Genomic DNA, 15,434 nt, shown 5'->3' on the forward strand with positions numbered 1-15,434 from the left:
TATTTAAAAGTTGATAAGATTTTGAGATATTAATCTGAAGAATTTCAGAGACAGATTATAGAATTTAAAAATCAAAATTTTTTAAAAATTAAAATTATTCTTGCCTTAAGAATAAGCCAATATTTTAATAAAATCTTGTTTTAACCAATAAAAAAAGTTTATAAGAGGAAAAGAACCATTTCTATAGTTTCTACATGTCTACTGACATGTCAATATAGCTATTGTGCCCCCTTTTGAATACTATTTTATTGCCTTATAAAATTGGAAATCTCCTAACCAGATGAACACATGGAGAAGTTATTTTATTTTGTACGATCTACATGATGATTATACTCCTAAGATGAAAAGAAATGTACTTGTTTGAAAAAAACCAAGGGAGTCAGGGGAATTTCACTCAACTCTGTGGCATAAGAGAAAACATTTAAATTAAATGATTGGAAAGAGAAAAACAAAGCTAGGGATAAGTTCTGAAGCATGTAAAAAATCTTTGCTTTGTGGTTCCTTTAAGCGAGTGGTTCTCAAACATTTCTGTGCATCAGAGGGCTTTGTTAAAATACAGATTGCCCAGCCTCACCTTCAGAGTTTCTGATTCAGTAGGTCTGGGATGGAAGCTGAGAATTTGCATTTCTAGCAAGTCCCAGGTGATGCTGATACTGCTGCTCTGAGGACCACACTTAGAGAGCCACTGCTTTAGAAATATTCCTTGTATACCCTTTGTCAGAAATGGCTAAGATTTCCAGAAGCAAGAATAGGAATAAAGGCAAGATGTACACAAGTGATATCTGATACTGGGGTAGAGATTATGTATTATATACAATTTTTTGAAAAGTAAGACTACGACTAAGCTGTCTATTACACTACATGTGCTGCGGTAGTATTTTGTATGTTGTATAAAACAAAAGCATTAAATAAATTGAAAGTATTAAAGAATAATAGAAAATTATTTATATGTATTAAATCTCACTTATTTTCTTTTCATTGCTTATAAAAGAATATGAGCTGTACAATTTTCCAGCTAGTTATACATATTAGACAATAAATAAAAACAAAATATTGAAAGAAGAGAGGACAGAATGTTTACAAATGGCTTGTAATTTTAAAATTAAAAATTAAATTAAATTTAAAATAATAATAATAATTATTATTATTTTGAGGCAGAGTCTCACTCTGTTGCCAGGCTGGAGTGCAGTGGCGCAATCTTGGCTCACCACAAACTCTGTCTCCCAGGTTCAAGTGATTCTTCTGCCTCAGTCTCCTGAGTAGATGGGACTAGAGGAGTGTGCCACCATGCCCGGGTAATTTTTTTGTATTTTTAGTAGAGATGAGGTTTCACCATGTTGGCTAGGCTGGTCTTGAACTCCTGACCTCATGATCTGCCCTTCTCTGCCTCCCAAAGTGCTGAGATTACAGGTGCGAGCCACCACACCTGGCCAAATTTAAAATTTAAAAATTCTACCTGTCTTTAGTTGTGGTACATGATTGCTTTAACAATATGGAGGTGTTTTTTTTTTTTCACATTTTCTTTGTGTGAAACAAACATAATATCTTTTTAATGATTGTTTCATTGTGACTGAAGTAGCTGAAATGCACAGTGTGCTCTTTTGAGTTTCCCTATAATTGTTCAAGATTGATTTTTCATTGTTCTTAAAATTAAACTTTTTTTTGGAGAAAGAGAAACAGGTAAAAAAAAAAGAGAGAAAACTTTAGATAACTGTAACTTTATACTATCTTGGGGGCAATGCTTCATTTCTAAGGGAGTTCAAGCACTATGCGTTAGAGCCAGGAGGTTCCAGACTTGTCACTGTCACGTCAATCTTGTAACTTTCCAACAGATCCTCCTTCCCAGAAACCAAATCAGATTTTCTACTTGAAGCAATACCAAGCCTCTGGACAGAGCTTCGAGGGAAGGATTTTGGGGTCATGGGTTTTTTCCAGGGAGGCTCGAAAAAAGCTTCCCTTGCAGTTTGAGTTTGAAGGCTGTAGCTCAGTGGCAGATCAGGACACCTAGGAACATTTCCAAGGAAGTAGCCACTTCTCTCCCAGCCTTGAACCCTGATCTCTGGGTTCTTCCCTCTGAGAATCTCCCCCACCTCAGTTAAACTGTGCATCATAACTGCATGGCTATTTGAGATATTATTTTTAAATAACATGTTTACTTTGTGAAAGCTCTTACGTTAGGGAAACCAGAGGTCAGCATTGCAGTTTGTTTACAGATCTGTGAAATGGCTTTGCCCTGCTACCTCCTTATTTATATCAGATTTCATCTTTCATGCTACCCTCTCTTTTCCAACTTCAGTTTCCTAATGCTCTTGGTTACCCCACTTTGGAGATTACCCCGGCTTGCCTAGGATGCATCTCTCCAACTTTCAATGCCTAACCTTGGCTAGTTAACCATCTTGAAACAAATTCATATCAATGCATTAATGACAGAAAATAGCTTAATGTGGTAACTTCTAGTCACATCTTTGCTCTACATAGTGATTTGAAACTCCAAAGATCTTAAGTAAAGAAATGCATTTTGAACAATGAAATGCCGTGGACTGGTAGGGCCAACGAGAAGGAGATGTTTAGCCAGAGCAGCTTCCCGTGGTCCTTTGCATCATAATAGCTAGTCCATCTTTGGTTGATGCAAAAGTTGTACTTAAGAGAAAGCATGGGAACAGGGTTCTCTTTTAAAAGTATACTCCAAATGGCTACCTGAAGGGGAAATGAATGGGAACCCTGGCGCTATGGTGGGTTAATCTTGATGTTCTCCATTCATCCCTTACGCCTGTTACCCATGTTAGTCTGTTTCTTACTAATTGGAAATTACTTTTACTTATGGTTAAGAAACTGTTATAGTCCTGGACTTGTATGTAGAGGATAGGATTACAGTTCAACAAGTAGCCAAGTAATATATGACCAACTAAGATCCCTGGAATTTGGCTACCTAGGGTTTAATGTGTCTAGCAAACTATTTCCTCTGTAGTGAGAAATAACATGACACCAAACCTTTCGGAATCAGGCCAGGAACTGAAATGGGGGTAAAGTTGAACCAGCTGTCTTTGAAGCTGAACCCCATCATTAAGGGCTAGATGGCACAGCCATAGAATAGGTTAGGACTGTTCTAGAGAACTAGTGATTGTTGTATATTAATACCTGTAATTTATAAGCCCATAAAGATTTATGCTTCTTGTATTTTATATGTTTATTTGTACTGTTTTTCCTTCACTCTGACAGTCTCAGCCTATCTCAGATTGGCAGGAAATAAATTGAAGTAAACTTTGTTCAGACTTCATTCAAACCTCTGGGGATACAAATGGTAGTGACTGGTTATCATGGGAAGAGTGAAATTCAGAGGAAATTGAATCAAAACCCTCTAAACTTAGGCATTTTTTAATAGTACTAAAACCTTGGAGTTTTCTTAAAAAAACTTTTAAAATCTTTTGGCTTTGTTCTATTTTATTTTTATTTTTTAGAAAGAGATATGGGAACTTTATGATCACCTTGGATGATTTTATTGTAGTTAGAGAGTAAAACATTCTAGCTCATTTCTGTAAATATGGAACTCAGTAACCATGTCTCAGTAGAGATGCTTTTTATTTACAGAGAGTAAATAGAAAGTAATTTCAATTTTCTAAAAATGACAAGTGCTGTCAAAATGTATGACAACCTGTAGTATAAGTATGTACAGATACACTATTTTAAATTTATGTCTTAGATTTTCTTTTCTCGCTAGTATTTATTTTTATTGACTTTTCTCAGAAATTATTTTAATCAGTCCTGCATTAAAAGATGCACAATTTCAAATTTCTTCTTATCAGATTAAGACACAAAATAGGTTAAAATATAATTTGCCATTGTTGTGTTTAAATGGATCTTAGAAGTGTTAAATTTATTTTTGCATACTATTCTGGATACTTCTAGGAATTTTAAATTTGATGTCATAATTCTTCTATCACCTTTGGTTGTCTGCATTTAACGTATGACACAGTGTGATATCTGAATGCCTCTCTGAATAGCTCCCAGCTATAATGACTACTGCCATCTTTAGGATGGATCCACAGATTCTGGATCTAACTTATGTGCAGTTAGAGGGAGTTTAAAGGAGATTTAAATTACCCTGCCAACTCCAGTGACTCTTCATCCTTGGAGTTTGGTTAGCTGATTCTGTGCCTTGGTCCTAGTAACTGGGGGTTCTAGCTCCCCTAAAGATCTGAACTCATACCACAAATTGTTTCAAGATCTGTTTCTTTTCCTAAAGGTAAGCCTCTGGCTTGATAATGATTCTGGCGCCCTAGGCTTTCTAGGTCTGTTAATCTTAATTCTTTTGGTCATGCATTCCTTTGAAATTATGATAAAAGTTAGGTTTGTTTCTTTTGAAAGTGCACATATTCTCAGGTGTGTGTGCGTATACACACATACTCACAATTTTGAATACAGTTTCTGGGCTTTCATGAATCCTAAGGCAACCCCCAAAGAACGGGGTCTCTGAATATTGCAGGCTTTAATGCCATGTGTAGTACACCCAAGCAGAAATCAGCCCAGCTGGGGCAGCATCCTAAATCACATGCCATTGAACCTTTCTTGCCCTTTGGTGCACCAGAATCTTGTCAGCAGTAGTCAGGTAGGGTCCACCCAATACAAATATTTGTCTAAAGCAATACCCGGAGAGGTAATATGATTTACAACTTAATGAGAAAAATAAAATCATTTGCTGAGCGTGAGTGAAGCTACTTTAGAGAATGAGAACAGTAAAGATTTTACTGTGTTGATAAAGACTTGATTGCACTCAGTGAATTACAGAGCAGCAAGGTTCTGATATTTACTTTCAGTTCCTCTTCACTGAGGAACTTTTGAACTTCTACATGCATTGTGGCTAAAAGAATTGTGGCCTGTCTTCTATGGATGATTTTAAGCTCAACCATCAAACATCCATTAAACACCAAGTATATGTCAGGTCCTATGCTGGGTGTTGAGGACAGAAGATGAGTGAGGAGCTCATAATGTTGTACAGGAGAAAGACATGTAAGTAAATAATAATGAAAGGGATTGCTACTTTTTAAGTGCAGACTACGTGCTAATGGTTTCACATGTATTATTTCACCAAATCTTTAAAACAATCCTAGAGTCATGTTTATTTTTATCCTCATTTTACAAGCGAGGAAACAAAATCATGGACGATGGACCATATGCCATGGTAGAACTAAAGTTCAGACGCGAGCACAGAGAAGACCCAGGTTTTTGGGAGGCCCTCTTTAAAAAAGAATGCACTTTGTACTCATCAGATGGCTACTATGAAACAAAAAGAAAACCAACCAGACAAAAATACAGCAGAAAACAGGTGTTGGCAATGATGTGGAGAAATGAGAACCCTTGTGCATTTCTGGTGGGAATGTAAAGAGCTGTCACCATTGTGGAAAGCAGTATGGTGATTCCTCAAAGAATTAAACACAGAACTACCTTATGGTCCAGCATTCCACTTCTGAGTATATATCTGAAAGAAGTGAGAACAGGGGATTCTACAGATATTTGTACACCTGTATTCATAGCAGTGTTATTCACAATATTCCAAAGGTGGAAACAAACCCAGTGTTTATTGTCAGATGAATGAATAAACAAAATGTGGTACTATATATACAGTAGTTTCCCCCTTAACCAAAGCTTTGCTTTCCTCTGTTTCAGTTATGTATGATCCACCACAGTCCAAAATTATTAAATGGAAACTTCTAGAAATAAACAATTAATACGTTTTCAATTGCATGCCGTTCTGAGTAGTGTGATGACATCTCACAGCATCCCACTCCATCCTGATGGGGCCGTGAATCTTCCTTTTGTCCATCGTATCGCCTCTGTACACGCTGCCCTCCCCTTACTCACTTAGTAGTCTTCTCAGTTATCAGATTTTCTGTTGCCATGTTGCAGTGCTTGTGTTCAAGTAACCCTTATTTTACGTCATAATGGCCCCAAAGCCCAAGACTTGTGATGCTGGTAATTTGGATATGCCAAAGAGAAGCCATCAGTCCTTCCTTTAAGTGAAAATTTGAAAGCTCTTGGCTTAATAAGGAGAGGAAAAAAGTCATATACTGAGGTTGCTAAGATCTATGGTAAGAACAAATCTTCTATCCAGGCAATTGTGACGGAGGAAAAAGAAATTCATGCTAGTGTTGGTGTTGCAACTCAAACTGTATAAGTTACAGCTACAGTGCAAGATGGGTGTTTCATTAAGACGGAAAAGACATTAAATGGGTGGGTGGAAGACATGAATAGAAAACATGTTTTGATAACCATCCGTTGCACCAGAAAGCACTGAGCATCTGTGAAGACTTCAGCAAGCAAGAAATGAGTGACACCATGCTGCAAAGGGCTGGATACACTGATTCAGAAATACAGAAGGTCAGTAGCAGCCTATGGCTACATCACAATGCTTACATCATTCACCTCTTGTCACCTCATCACAGAGGCATCACAGCATCTCCCATCACAAGAAAGGTGAGTACAGTACAATGCAATATTTTGAGAGAGAGAGAGACTACATTCACATAACTTTTATTATGATATATTGTTATCGTTCTATTTTATTATTATTGTTATTAATCTCTTCCTATTCCTAATTTATAATTTAAACTTTATCATAGATGTGTTTGTATAAGGAAAAAAACATAGTGTTTATAGGGTTCGGTACTAGCCATGGTTTCAGGTATTGTCTTGTAACGTATCCTCACAGATAAGGGGGACTACTGTATATACAAGGGAATATTATTCAGCCTTAAAAAGAAATGATACATGCTACAATATGGATGAAGATTGAAGACACTATGCTAAGTGAAATAAGCCATATGCAAAAGGACAAATACTGTGTGATTCCACTTATATGGGATAACTAGAATAGTCAAATTTATAGAGCTAGAAAATAGAGTAATTGCTGCCAGAGCTCGGGGGAGGAAGGAGTGGGGAGTTATTGTTTAATGAATATGGAGTTTCAGTTTGGAAAGATGAAAAAGTTCTGGAGATGATACGCGATGGGGGTTGCACAGCAACGTCAATGTACTTAATGCCACAGACCTGTATACCTTAAAATGTTTAAAGTAGTAAATTTAATTTTACCACAAAAAGAATATAAAATTAATAATAAAATTAGTGACAAAAGTGAATATCTATTTAGAACAAGAAAATGATTTATAATAAATCAAATATTTTACAAAGTTAAATATCAAAAATATCACAAAATCTAAAAAACAATATTTCATATTCAGCCACTGCCAGACACAATTCTCTAAGAGCTTTTATCTATATTTTAATTTCATAATTCTGGATTATCTCTTCATATAACAAAAATTTTATATTATTTTCTGTAGAGAGAATAGAAAGATATTTCAGTCTTATTTCAAGCATGGTTGATTAAAATTTATGTTTGTTCTTATTAATACTGGGATTCATAAAACTTCACACACATTTGAAGTACTGCTATAGGTTTGTGTCTTAATACACAGGATTCTTTAATTTTGTACTATTTTCATCAAAAAAATTCTGTAACATATGATGTGGTTTTAATCGTACGTAAGACATTATCAGATACATTCCTGAGAGAACCTGTCTGAACTAGGTTTTCTGGTCAAATTCTAAAACCAAATTCTCTGCCTGCAGCTTTACACACTGGATGATTGAAATTATTTTCCCTAGATTAGCTCTGTCTCTGTGCATTTCACCATCTGTTTCTCTTCAATAACCTACAAATTTCGGAACCTGGGAGCCATTAGGAAGCACACTTTCCCTTTTCGATATGACTTCTGGCCCTGCATATTTGTTTTGGCATAGTGGATGCTACCCTGAATGGCTAGCAATAAATTATCAATATACAGAAATGACTGATACCCACATAAATATGACCCACTAAAGCCAAACTAAAATTATTCTCAACTCAACTTCCCGCATTTGGGTCTCAAAAATGCCCACAGCCCCTCCAATACCACCTGATACAGGAAATATGATGCCGGACAGTCAGAGTAAAATGATAATGGGGTTGACTGATTGTGGTTAAATATCTTTTGCAAATTTTATATAAAACATATGATTGTGTGAACACATTTCTTGTGCCCTTCTGGGATCTTGGAAGTAAATCAAGCAATGAATGGTCTTACAGCTTAAGCATCATTATTTTTACAATATTGCCACCTCTGCCTAAGTCTGTCTCACTCCAACATTTTTGCTTCTCTCCACTGTGCTATTCCACCTTAGATAATTGTAAAACGTTAGGACAAGGGCAATGAGAGAAACCTAATTAGACAGGAAGGACACACTAAAGAAAGACACATAAAACAGCCTGGAAGGAAGGCTTCAGAGGGAAGAACTCACCTATCTCATGCTGGCCTGTCCTGGCATTGCACTGTTTTATTTTATGTATTTTGTTACCACTTTCAGAAAATTAACAGCACAGCTCTGCCCAACTAGCACATCTAATGCCATGTCCCACCCACCCCCCCTACACTGACCAGTGGTGCCATAAAATACCTGTTTTTTTCCTTTTCTTTTGAAAAAAAAAGATTAGAACAAATAGAAAGATTAGAACAAATGTTGGCATGATAGAAACAAGGAATAAAATAGGCAGAAACATCCCAAGGGAAGATCTACATGCTCTAAATGAGTTTGTGTCTCTTGGAGAGGAATAAAATCCAGAGCACGGAGAAAGTTCAGATAAGATGGATGAACCTCAAAATAACTCGAGGTGCAGTGAAGACTCAGGCAGAACAACTGTATCCTGGCACATGCTATCCCAAATTTCAAAAATAGAATGGTGGATGTAGGTGAGCTATAGATCATGAGCTTGATGCAAATGTAGGTAATATTCTGAGATACAGTATTCAGTAGATAGTGTTAATCACGTAGGGAATGGTCAATAAAATGACAAAAGGATTCTTGATATTGAACTGGATATAAAACATGTAAAAAGCAAGTTGACTCCAATCAGGCAATAAAGAGATTGAATTCAGTCGAGTAGTGAATAATATCCTATAGAGGGAATTTCAACTATCAAATTACACAGTTATAAGTTATAAAAGAAGCTGGGCATGGTGGCTCACGCCTTTAATCCCAGTACTTTGGGAGGTCCAAGTTGGTGGATTGCTTGAGGTTAGGAGTTCAGGACCAGCCTGGCCAACATGGCGAAACCCCATCTCTACTAAAAATACAAAAATTGGCCGGGTGTGGTGGCGCATACTTGTAATCCCAGCTACTCGGGAGGCTGAGACACGAGAATTGCTTGAACCGGGAGGCAGAGGTTGCAGTGAGCAAAGATCATGCCACTACACTCCAGCCTGGGTGACAGAGTGAGATTCTGTCTCAAAAAAACAAAAAAGTTATAAAAGAGGTAACTTTAAAAATTGGGTAAGGGGGCCGGGCACAGTGCCTCACACCTATAATCCCAGCACTTTGGGAGGCCGAGGTAGGCAGATCATCAGAGGTCAAGAGATTGAGACAATCCTGGCCAACATGGTGAAACCCTGTCTCTACTAAAAATACAAAAATTAGACAGGCGTGGTGGCACACGCCTGTAGTCCCAGCTACTCCGGAGACTGAGGCAAGAGAATTGCTTGAACCCAGGAGGCAGAAGTTACAGTGAGCCGAGATCGCACCACTGCACTCCAGCCTGGTGACAGAGACATTGTCTCAAAAATAAATAAATAAATAAATAAATAAATAAATAAATAAATAAAATAAAACTAGTTAAGGGTACACATGATATACTAGACTGCATGAAACAGTGTGAGTTTGGAAAGCTCTGTTACCTCAAGGAGATGCCCAGCAGATTAACTTTCGGGTCGTGTAGAGGCACCCTGGGCATGTGTGGTACCTAATTAGGTCCCTGACCCTCTCTCAAATTCTTTAACTGACACTTCAACCCTGGCCTTGATTCTCTGTTACGGTATCCTCAGCCCAATCAGATCATACATCTATCTATTCTCTTTATTTGCATAAGTGGCTTTACAATACTGGGAGAAGAGAGAAATAACTATAAGAATGTTGAAGTTAGTCAAATCCACAATATTAACACATTTGTATTAACTTTAGAAATTTAATTATTTAATCCTTGAGATAACCTATGAAAGATTGTTTGTTAAGTTACTTGAAGCATTTAATATAACCTGATATATTAGAAAATCAGATATATGGACCATATAATTTCAATTTTAAAGTATAAGAGCATTTTCTTCAGTCTATACACAGTGTTTGAATGTTTAAGAGAACATAACTTACTACTGCATACATTTGGTTTATTACTTTTACTGGAATTGCTTTAATTATTAGAGCCCCCTCCCTCCTTTTATAAACTTGCAAGATGTATAAAAGATACTAATATGTCAGGCATTTGAAATGCTTGAGAGATTCAGGTAGACTGAATTTGTAATTGATATAATATATAATATTTAAAGGAACTTAATTAACCAAGTCTATCAATTGCATTAATTGTTTAGGGGAATTAATGTCAAATTGAACATTAGTCATGGAATAAGTTTAAATGGTAATTTATATTGGCCGGGCGCAGTGGCTCATGCCTGTAGTCCCAGCACTTTGGGAGGCTGAGGAGGGCAGATCACCTGAGGTCAGTAGTTCGAGACTAGCCTTGCAAACATGGTGAAATCCCCTCTACTAAAAATACAATAATTAGCCAGGTGTGGTGGCATGTGCCTGTAATCCCAGCTACTCGATTGGCTGAGGCAGGAGAATCACTTGAACCTGGGAGGCAGAGGTTGCAGTTAGCAGAGATGGTGCCACTGCACTCTAGCCTAGGCTGCCAAGTGAGACTCTGTCTCAAAAAAAAAAAGGTAATTTATATTATCCTTTTCAGATTTACAGATTTACAGAGATCTGCTTGATAAATATAAAAGGTTTAGAAAAACTATAAAGGTTTTTTAAAATTTGCAGCTTTCATTCATTGAATAGTAATTAAGATGTAGGTAGGACTGTATTTTATAAGATTTAAAGATTCTTTTGGCAGTCGGACAAAACACTTCAATGCTCAGCTAGATGGAAGGCAGAAAGAAGTCTTTGTTACTTACAGCTCTGAATGAGAGAAGGCTGCCACAGAGGACCACGCAGGGGGTTGCACCTGAGGACCGGGTACCACAGGCTGGAGAGGGAAAGGGCAGCTTATGTACAGCAAAAAGGGTGGGGTTAGCTAGGTTGAATAATTTTGAATAATTTGCATAATTTTGGCGGGCTTTGGGGCATGGGCGCTGTCCTTAATTGTCTGATGTCTGGCCCTGTGGTGATTAGAGTGGGTACATAGTGGCCCCAGAGTGTGAGAACCTGATAAGGGAAGTGGTTGGGGTGTGGATTTAATCAGCTGCTCAAGAGAGGAAACTGACCAGCCTCTAGCCGAGGCCTCCATACTAGGTCAAGACAGCACAATAATCAATAAAAATACCATATATGAAATATATTTAGTCACTGATTCCTTTATATCTTGATGTTGATTTTGAACTCAATTATTTGGGGTATTTGAGTGGCCTGAATAGTAGAGGAGACTTCTACAGAATAGGGCCTAAGTTGCACTAAACAGCATAGAAAACATTTTATTATGACAATAACAAGGAAGAAACCAAGTAGAAATATGACAAGTCCCTGAAGGCTGACTTGTAACCAGGCTCCCATTTGTTTGGCGTTGGCCAGGAGAATACATCAGTCATGGCAAGGGCCTTTAGTCATATTTTGACTGGATTTCAGAGTGTGTTAAATATGTAAGGCATGTTTTTTTAGGATGATGGTTTTCTGATCCAGGCTTTCTGTTAGAATTACCTCTTGACTGGTGGTGTTAACACACCTACAAGAAGCTCTAATAATGTTACAAACACCTCTTTGACTAGTTAATATATAATGAAGGACAAATTTACTGTCAAAAAACATTTTTGCCAAAGCTCCCTGGTTTAGCAGGACTAATATTTGCTGTAATTTAGAAATATGATATACTAGGGTTTTGGACATTTGTAGGGTAGCATCAATTAATTTTGACTGTTGGGCTAAAGCAATGGTCCTTGTGGCCATCGCAGCAAGTCCCAGAGCAGTGGTGAGTCCCAATATTATAGGTACGAATGTGGCACATCAATGACATTTGGCTGGGTAGGGAAAGAATAATTAACATTTATATAAATAGGAATGCCAAGAGAGGCCAGAATGCATCTCGTGGCTTCCAGTTTCAGAGTAATGGAAGGGCAAAGGAGAGGGGATAAACACTCTTGTTGGGTGGGACACAATATAGTTTTGTGGCATTACCTTTAGACTGGAAAATTGTACCTTGATTTAGGTAAAGGGAAATTACTAAAGAATGGGACTGGAGGAAGACAGTGGCTTTTGTTGGGCATATGGTGAGAATATGCAGTTGTTCATTGGGTAGCCCATCTGTGGTATGTATTGAGGAAATACGAGTGCAGTTGCCACTTGCCATGAGGGGGCACCCCAATACAAAAGAAAAGGCCGTTTGGAAGTGGTTTTCATTTCTCAGTATTTTTCATCTCTGGGGCAATTATCAGTTGGGTAAATGTGTGATGTGGGATATGTGGAAGCAGGGTGATGAGTTATGGATAGTCAGTGCAGAAGAGCCTACTTCAGTCAAATGTGTTTGTATTTTGGATGTCTGTATAAATATCAGAGAAGCTGGGGCAGTGGGTTTGAATTTTACTTATGTAGTCTTTTAGAGGGCAAGAGGAGAAGATGCTGTTAGGACGGAAGAGATGGGGGTAGGAGTAGGGATACTGACAATGAGAAAGGGAAGGGGAAGAGGATGGAAGGGAATAAATGATTTGACAGTGGGAGACCAGCAGATGCTCCTTTTACTCCTAGGAGAGCACACAGGGTGGAATACTTCAGTCAGGCTACCCTTTAGGCAGGAGAAGTGGGCGGGATTAGCAGGAACCTGAATCTTAGAAGCATTAGGGAGGTATTGGACTTGGTCTCATAAGGGCTTAGCCAGGTATAGAGTGGAATTACAATCACAGAGAGCAGAACTTCGAGTTTTATAGGTGTCTGTAAAGTCTGGAAAGTTACTCCAGTTTTGTGGGTCTTGCTTTTCTAAAACAGAAGTCAGCAGTGTAGCCAGCTACTGGAAAACCAAGAGCCTCTGGTCTCCTATGAATGGCAAGACATTCCATGTGCTGGTGTAGTTGGCACTGCCCATAGTTGGTTGGGAGGCAGGGGGCATGTCATCTTTAATGGTGTGGTCTTGAGCTAGGGCAGTGTCGGACTAGGGTATCCTTCCCACATGGATACCCACTAGGGTTGATGTAGGCCGTATTTTTGTGGTTCTGTGGTGTTATAATGAGGCTGAGTCATTTGTAGAATTTGAATACAATGTTGGGTCCTGGGAGCTTGATTCACAAATGTCTTTTAAGTCAAAGGCTTTGTGGGTGCACAGCTAGCAAAGATGCTGGCATCCAGAATACTGCTATAATTGGACCAAAGTGCCAGAATCTGAATGGTACAATCAAAGTCTCAATTAAAGGCAGCTAAATGTCCCTACAAAGGACAGGATCTTATTCCTTTTTATGGCGGCGTAGTATTCCATGGTGTATATGTACCACATTTTCTTTATCCAGCCTATCATTGATGGACATTTGGGTTGATTCCACGTCTTTGTTATTGTGAATAGTGCTGCAATTAACATACATAAGCATGTATCTTTATAATAGAATGATTTATATTCTTTTGGGTGTATATACCCAGTAAGGAGATTGCTGTATCAAATGCTATTTCTGGTTCTAGGTCTTTAAGGAATTGCTACAGTGTCTTCCACAATGGTGGAACTAATTTACATTCTCACCAACAGTGGAAAAGCACTCCTATTTCTCCATAGCCTCGCCAGCATCTGTTGTTTCTTGACTTTTTAATAATCACCATTCTGACAGGTGTGAGATCATATCTCATTGTGGTTTTGATGTGCATTCCTGTAATGATCAGTGAGGTTGAGCTTTTTTTATGTTTCTTGACCACATATATGTCTTTTTTTGAGAAGTGTTTGTTAATGGGCTTTGCCCACTTTTTAATGGGGTTGTTCATTTTTTTTCTTATAAATTTGTTTAAGTTCCTTGAAGATTCTGGATATTAGACCTTTGTCAGATAGATAGATTGCAAACATTTTCTCCCACTCTGTAGGTTACCTGTTTGCTCTAATGATAGCTCCTTTTGCAGTGCAGAAGCTCTTTAGTTTAATTAGATCCCATTTGTCAATTTTTGCTTTTGTTGCAATTGCTTTTGACATTTTTGTCATGAAATCTTTGCCTATGCCTATGTTATGAATGGTATTGCCTGGATTTTCTTCTAGGGTTTTTTTTTTTTTTACTTTTGGGTTTTACATTTAAGTCTTTAATTCATCTTGAGTTAATTTTTGTGTAAGATGTGAGGAAGGGGTTAAGTTTCAATTTTCTGCATATGGCTAGCCAGTTCTCCCAGCACCACTTACTAAATAAGGAATCCTTTCCCCATTACTTGTTTTTGTCAGGTTTGTTAAAGATCAGATGGTTGTAGATGTGCAGTCTTATTTCTGAGATCTCTATTCTATTCCATTGGTCTATGTGTCTGTTTTTGTACCAGTACCATGCTGCTTTGGTTACTGTAAACTTGTAGTATAGTTTGAAGTAGGGTAACATGATGCCTCCATCTTTGTTCTTTTTGCTTAGGATTGTCTTGGCTATATGGGCTCTTTTTTGGTTCCACATTACTTTTTTTTTTTTTTTTTTTTTTTTTTTGAGACGGAGTCTCGCTCTGTCGCCCAGGCTGGAGTGCAGTGGCGCGATCTCGGCTCACTGCAAGCTCCGCCTCCCGGGTTCACGCCATTCTCCTGCCTCAGCCTCCCGAGTAGCTGGGACTACAGGCGCCCGCTACCACGCCCGGCTAATTTTTTGTATTTTTAGTAGAGACGGGGTTTCACCGTGTTAGCCAGGATGGTCTCGATCTCCTGACCTCGTGATCCACCTGCCTCGGCCTCCCAAAGTGCTGGGATTACAGGCGTGAGCCACCGCACCCGGCCCACATTACTTTTAAAGTAGTTTTTTTCTAGTTCTGTGAAGAAAGTCAATGGTAGCTTGATGGGAATAGCATTAAATCTATAAATCACTTTGGACATTTTGGCCATTTTCATGATATTGATTCTTCCTATCCATGAGCATGGAATGTTTTTCCATTTGTTTGTGTCCTCTCAGATTTCATTGAGCAGTGGTTTTTAGTTCTCTTTGAAGAGGACCTTCACTTTCCTTGTTAGCTGTATTCCTAGGTATTTTATTCTCTTTGCAGCAATTGTGAATGAGAGTTCATTCATGATTTGACTCTCTGCTTGTCTACTGTTGGTGTATAGGAATGCTTGTGATTTTTGCACGTTGATATTGTATCCTGGAGCTCAAAGCCATTATCCTCAGCAAACTAATACAGGAACAGAAAACCAAACACCTCGTGTTCTCACTTATAAG

General features: G+C 38.1%; 1 protein-coding gene across 1 annotated transcript in view; it reads left to right on the forward strand.

Annotated features, from left to right (window-relative positions):
* Positions 1-1,192: 1,192 nt before the first annotated feature.
* Positions 1,193-15,434, forward strand: part of CA3 (carbonic anhydrase 3) — an 81,217-nt gene continuing 66,975 nt past the window's right edge. The window contains exon 1 of the mRNA XM_003831245.5: positions 1,193-6,471. The gene's annotated coding sequence lies outside the window, so the exon portion shown is untranslated. The remainder of the gene's footprint in view (positions 6,472-15,434) is intronic.

The sequence above is a fragment of the Pan paniscus genome, chromosome 7 (assembly GCF_029289425.2).
Source record: "Pan paniscus chromosome 7, NHGRI_mPanPan1-v2.0_pri, whole genome shotgun sequence".
Classification (NCBI taxonomy): Eukaryota; Metazoa; Chordata; class Mammalia; order Primates; family Hominidae; genus Pan; species Pan paniscus.